This window comes from Ranitomeya variabilis, chromosome 2 (genome assembly GCF_051348905.1).
Source record: "Ranitomeya variabilis isolate aRanVar5 chromosome 2, aRanVar5.hap1, whole genome shotgun sequence".
Lineage (NCBI taxonomy): Eukaryota > Metazoa > Chordata > Amphibia > Anura > Dendrobatidae > Ranitomeya > Ranitomeya variabilis.
This window is the reverse complement of record NC_135233.1, coordinates 65,184,577-65,191,939: the sequence shown is the minus strand read 5'-3', so window position 1 is coordinate 65,191,939 and position 7,363 is coordinate 65,184,577.

The following is a 7,363-nucleotide window of genomic DNA, read 5'->3' as shown; positions in this document are numbered from 1 at the left end:
ATTGCTTCCCAAACTTAATTACTGTTTCCAACATAGTGCTGTACCAATACCCAAGTCTTTCTTTGTGAATTTAAACTCCTTAATCACATCCTTTATATGGGGGAAGACCAGGCCCAAACTTAAGTTATCTGCTCTACAGAAACCGAAAAGGGGGGGTGGGGCGGCTTTGCCGGACTTTTATTTGTACTACCTTGCCGGGCAAGCTAAGGCGATAAACAAATGGATGCCCAATAACTCCCTACCTAATTCTGAGAGTCATTTACTTCATTCTGCCCGGATTGATTGTCCACTGGGGTTCTTGGAGATGGAGAAAGTTAGTGCTCCTCGTCTGCTGCCTTTACTTCGACTGGCGAGATTAATATGGAGGCAAATTAAAAGAGTTATTAAATTTGTAGATATAGTAGCTGAAATGCCATTGTGGAACAATAGTTGCTTCCTGGAGCTATTGAATCACCCATCTACTGATTTTTGGATCTCGTGTGGTGTTCTCTCGGTAGGCGACGTACATGACCAGGGGGTTTTTGTATCCTTCGAACAACTGCAGAATACTTATAATATCCCGAGATCTCAATTCTTCCGTTATTTGCAGCTAAGGTCAGCTTTCCAATCGCACATACGAAATGTGGGTACAGGTCGAGCGATCTTGTCTTTACCTTTGATAGGCATCCTCAACTCGCAGGGTCCTCAAGGACTCATTTCCTCTTTATATACCTATTTATTATCCGTGGGAGCTGGGTCTACCATAAATTCTATCAAAGGGAAGTGGGAGGGACTTCTTCCTGATGTATTGGGAGAGGAATGGGAAGATATTCTGGAATCTCCAACTGAAGTTTCTCCTTCAGTTAATAATAGGATGACCCAGTTATATATTATATATCAGACTTATCTGACCCCGACACGACTCTTTAAAATGGGTCGCCTCCACTCGTCAGATTGCTTGCGGTGTCATACACATGATACAGATTTTATTCATATGATTTGGAGGTGCCCGGTAGTTCTTCATTATTGGAAAGAGGTGACGACATTACTAACATCTTTATTGTCGACCCCTGTCCCACTCGAGCCATTGACCTGCTTATTCGGGGTGTGGGATGCGGAGGCCTGAGATCATTATACTGGGATCTTTCTTCGAGAAACGCTCTTTCTGGCACGGAAGGTGTTGGCGTTAAGGTGGATGGGGGGTTCTCCCCCGTCTCTCAGAGCTTGGATCGATTTGGTGAATTCGATTATCCCGTATGAAAGAACACTGTACCAAAATAGAGGATGTCCAGGTAAATTCGAGAAGATTTGGGGTAGATGGAATTCCTCTTATCATACTCTATAGTCTACACTGACTAGATACTTACACAGGAAGGTGGGCTTGTGGTTTTGGGTCCATCACTTACAGAGCAGGATTTAAGTATGATCTTCCTTTCGGCGACTTACTATTGGTGGTTAAAGTAGTTAATGTTATACAATAGGTATTTTATAAGGTACTAGTGATTTAAAATGCACAGTTTACTACCCCTGTAAAACTTTGGATATGAAGATACTTAGCAATTATTTGTATTCTATGGTATAATTGATAATAACAAATGCAAATGTGTGTAATGTTTGCTTTATTCTAGAATTAATAAACGAATTTAAAAAAAAAAATTAAGTTACAGGTTGATCCAACTTCAGCGGAAATGCCTCAAGACACGGAAATGATTCTCAGTAGTGTGTGTGGCCTCCACTTGCCTGTATGATCTCCCTACAACACCTGGGCATGCTCCTGATGAGGCAGCGGATGGCCTCCTGAGGGATCTCCTCCCAGACCTGGACTAAAGCATCTGCCAACTCCTGGACAGTCTGTGGTGCAATGTGATGCTGGTAGATGGAGCGAGACATGATGTCCCAGATGTGCTCAATCGGATTCAAGTCTGGGGAACGTGCGGGCCAGTGCATAGCTTCAAGGCCTTCGTCTTGCAGGAACTGTTGACACACTCCAGCCACATGAGGTCTGGCATTGTCCTGCGTTAGAAGGAACCCAGGGCCAACAGCACCAGCATATGGTCTCACAAGGGGTCTGAGGATCTCATCTTGGTACCTAATGGCAGTCAGGTTACCTGTGGCGAGCACATGGAGGGCTGTGCGGCCCTCCAAAGAAATGCCACCCCACACCATTACTGACCCACTGCCAAACCGGTCATGCTGAAGGATGTTGCAGGCAGCAGATCGCTCTCCACGGCGTCTCCAGACTCTGTCACGTCTGTCACATGTGCTCAGTGTGAACCTGCTCTTCATCTGTGAAGAGCACAGGGCGCCAGTGGTGAATTTGCCAATCCTGGTGTTCTGTGGCAAATGCCAAGCGTCCTGCATGGTGTTGGGCTGTGAGCACAACCCCCATCTGTGGACGTCGGTCACTCAGACCATCCTCATGGAATCGGTTTCTAACCATTTGTGCAGACACATGCACATTTGTGGCCTGTTGGAGGTCATTTTGCAGGGCTCTGGCAGTGCTCCTCCTGTTCCTCCTTGCACAAAGGCGGAGGTAGCGGTCCTGCTGCTGGGTTGTTGCCCTCCTACAGCCCCCTCCACGTCTCCTGGTGTACTAGCCTGTATCCTGGTAGAGCCTTCATCCTCTGGACACTACGCTGACAGACACAGCAAACCTTCTTGCCACAGCTCGCATTGATGTGCCATCCTGGATGAGCTGCACTACCTGAGCCACTTGTGTGGGTTGTAGAGTCCGTCTTATGCTACCACAAGTGTGAAAGCACAACCAACATTCAAAAGTGACCAAAACATCAGCCAGAAAGCATTGGTACTGAGATGTGGTCTGTGGTCCCCACCTGCAGAACCACTCCTTTATTGAGGGTGTCTTGATAATTGCCAATAATTTCCATCTGTTGTCTATTCCATTTGCACAACAGCATGTGAAATTGATTGTCAAACAGTGTTGCTTCCTAAGTGGACAGTTTGATTTCACAGAAGTTTGATTTACTTGGAGTTATATTCTGTTGTTTAAGTGTTCCCTTTATTTTTTTGAGCAGTGTATATTACAAGGGATCTGTGGCTATTAGGCAGGTAGGTTCTAATATAGGGATACTGTGCTGTTCTCTTTTCTGGAGGTACCAAGGCCTGTACAAAGGGTACATGGAGTCTAGCGGCATAGCGAAGTTGGGTGCTGGGTGTCGGAGGGATGAGACTACAACAAGCCTTTCTGGAGTGACATGATTCTTCAAAAATGGAGAAAAGTGAGCAAATTTCACTTTGATACTTTTTTAAAGATTCGCTTTACTTCATTTATCTATAAATTTTAAAGAGACTCTGTTAGTAGAATAAACTCTCCTAACTCGACTCTATGTGCACACAGGTCTTAGGAAAGTGAATAAAGGGATACCTAGATATGTTCATTCTGATGTTTTATTCCAGAGAAACTCATGTTTTTTATATTTAAGTGAGTTGTTCCAGAGTATGGGAGAATACTGATCTGCATGACAATCTTCCTCCAGAGCGTACTATAAATGAAAACGGAAGTTACCAGTGTGAGACCTGTAACTAACACAGAACAGTAGAACTGAACCTTGTCTTTTTGCAAACACATTTTTTGCAGCTCTCTGAGCTTTGCTGAAGCCTAATAATATTGCAACCTGTCTGACTGAGAGATGGAAGCTGAAGCTAAGCGGAAGCTGCAGATATGTCAGGTATAATCACACACAGCTCTGCAAGGAGATCAGGAGGGAAAAGACCGGCCATCACACATCACACTGGTAAATCCTCCTTTTAATTCTCTGGAGGCAGATTCTCAGGGAGATCAACACTGATGAACAACACGGAAACAATGTTTTAAACTTTTGACTGTCAGGCTCCATATCTCACCATCCACTACAGCTTCCAACGTGAGACAACCATTATTTTATAGACAATCATCTCGGATATCTCATACATATTTAGCATATGATTAGTTCTGCAGATTCTTGTCATGTCACTGCATTGTTACTGTTTTGCTCCTAAAGATCTACATTTAAATTTGTATTATTTTTAGTATTTTGTAAATCCACCTTTGGCTTTCAACACTGCCTGAATCCTTCTGGGCATTCTCTCGATCAGATTCAAACATATGTTGACCGAAATCTGATCTCAGGTCTCTTCTACACGTTCCCAAAGTTGGTGCATACTGGTCGACTCAGGTATGTATACATCTTTTTTTTCAACTCTACCCACAAGTGTTCGATTGGGTTGAGGTCTAGGGACTGTGGGGGCCAATGCAGCACTTCTTCTTCATTGTTATTGAATAATTTCTTTGCCAATCTGGATGTATACTTTGGGCTGTTGTCTTTTTAGAACATTATGTCATCCATTTTATACCCATAGTACATAGTGTACGAAGAAACTCGCCTTGTAGGATACTCACATATAGCTCAGCATTGAGACCACTATCTATCCTGATAAAGTATTCAATGTATTTGGCAGTGAAACAACCCCATATAATCAGGCTTCTTCCGCCAAACTTAACAGTTTCTGAAATTCTCGATCTGTTAGCCCCTTTTTCCCTTGTATCTGTTATGATAGTGTAGCAACTCACTTGAGAAAATAGGTAACACACTAAAAACTGTAACTGACCCTGCTGGTTCGCCTACAGACTACACAGTCCCTAGTGGTTCCTATGTGAGCTAAGGTAGCCATAACCACAGACTAGGCAAGAGCAATTTGGACCTATGCTACCTGAAAGGCCGTCAAGTGCTCCACATTCCTCCTAAAGAACCGAGGGGCAGAGCAGAGTGCAAATTACCTAGAGAAGGAACAGTGTGCTGAAATAGAAAGATATTTCAGAGAGTAAAACAAACCACAAAATAAATACTGTTAGAGAATATGCCGCCTACCTCATTAATGGAAACAGTATATAGGTACAAGGTAAAGAACATAAACAGCAGAGATATGAACCCTAGCTGGTCTTTCACTGACTGGCTTAAACTATAGCAGTATGGTTGGATATCCAAATGAGACTATCACCAGGAGGATATACCACCAGGGGGAAGTATGTAAAGCCTCACCCAAAAAGTAACAGAGCAGACAAATGAATAAATGAAAACACGTGTTATCCTAAAAAGACTGAAGCAAGGATAACAGAAACTAAACACCCAAAGAAAATTGACTTTCCTCTCATCGCTAGAGATGGGCGGACACCTGGATGTTCGGGTCTGGCGGGTTTGGCCGAACAGTACCCAACCCCATTAACGTGAACCTGAACATCCAGTGTTAGTGTTTGCCACGCTGTCATGTGCATGAAATCATCCCCACCGGTCAGAGAGCAGCGATTTCCACGCTGTCAAAAGACAGTGTGAGCGCTCAGCTGTGATCGGAGGTATAAAGTTTGCCTGTGGTCACTGGTGTTAGCTGATGGGACTATTGCTCCCATCATCCGACGCCTGCTGCCACTAATAACAGTGAGAGCAGGAGCAGATGATGGGAGTATTCTTCAGCCGATTCCTGTGCTGTAAATAAATAATTAAAAAAAGAAACAACGTGGGTTCCTCTGTATTTCTGATAACCAGTCAGGCAAAACTCACAGCTGGGGGCTGCAACCCTCAGCTGTCAGCTTCAGCAAAGCTGGCTATCAAGAATAGAGGGGTCCTCACAACGTATTTTTTAAATTATTTAATTAAATCATTTTAAAAAACGGCGTGGGGTTACCCCCATTTTTGATAACCAGCTTTGCTAAAGCAGACAGCTGGGGCTGGTATTCTCAGGCTGGTAAGGGGCCATGGATATTGCCCCCCAGCCTAAAAATAGCAGCCTGCAGCTGCCCAGAAACGGCACATCTATTAGATGCACCAATTCTGGCACTTTGCCCAGCTCTTCCCACTTGCCCTGTAGCGGCGGCAAGTAGGGTTAATATTTGTGGGGTTGATGTCACCTTTTATTGTCACCATCTCTGCCCCCTGAAGAAGCCGATGCGAAACGCACATTGGGGTGCGTGTGGTACTGCAGACATGAACACTGGTAAGAGCCATCAATGGTAGCATTCATCTCACCGTTACTGGGGATACTACCCTGATCACTATTTACTTGAATATATGAACTTTGAATTACATTCCCAGTGTGGTGCTATGAATCTGCCGTTACACCTATATTTCTCCAATCAGTTGCACTGTCACTGTATTTAATTACCTATTTGAATAATGAGGCTCTTTTTTGGCCTCTGTGTTTGTGGTGCCACACTACGCTGTGGTGCACCTGTGATCTGTAATTAATAGCTCTGTCATTGATACAACTCTGCCACGTGTGTATTGTTTTGTATACTATGGAATATTGATTAAAAGTATTTAATTATTATGTTTCTGTCTTTGTTTTTTCTTTTCAGTGGCCAGTGTGAACGTGCGCTTACACGCTGCAAGCACATCAGTTTATATCCCAGTTCATTCCTTTGGGTTTTTATCATGTTGAAATAGTAGGAACTTCCAGAATTTCCTTGGCGTTGATCGCTTTAGTATATGAGCCACAAAAGATCTCAGTCTTTGTATAACATAGTAAGTTCTTACAGGTCACGTGGAATCTAGCAGCAATAAATGTGTTCGGTAACCTGAACCTTTTTGTGTGCTGTTTTGCTGTATATAATAGAAGAGGGTGGTGTAATAATATAGAACAGATCCCTCCATCAATTCCCAAGCATCGTATAACTTACAGCTCTCACGCTAAACTGGGGCAGTGGTGCATGTTAGGGCAATATTCCCAAAAGAGTAAATTAGCCCCTATCCATAGATTAGGGGCTACATTACTAATCACTAGACTGCCGGACTTGGCCTTCTGTGGAGGTGGCATAGACAATGAATAGAGCAAAGGTCTAGCGTGTGCACCCCCACTTTATTCGAGATGGGGCTCTGCAGAGCTCAGCTTACGTGTGCCAGAAACCTGAGGATCAATGGGGATGCCAGAAGTAGATTCTGTTTTGGAAATAACCCTTTGAATACCCTATTAAATTGATAATAATAATAATAAATTTGTTTGAACAGTCAAAATTTTAGAATATTTGGAATGAGAAAAACAGCATGTCATTAATCATTTTTAGCTTATGTACAACATTTTGTACGACCTAGAAAATTGTGCTAAAAGGGTCATCACTTTGGACAATCTGCTTTTTTTATTAAAAAAAACTCTGAAAACGAGCAGATCACAGGCCGCCCCCTACTAGGACCTGCGAAGATCACCTACAGCCAACCTGGCAGTAAGCATTCATCTTTCCTATAGTGCCTCAACAGGTGAAATAAAGTATTACATGTGCTCTGAAATAAGATGTCTGTATAGTACACAGAAATATCGGGCTTTCTAGAGCTAATAGATCTCTATATCTGCTCTCTCGTTCTGGCTCATTTATTAAATCCCCAAACCTGATCTATTA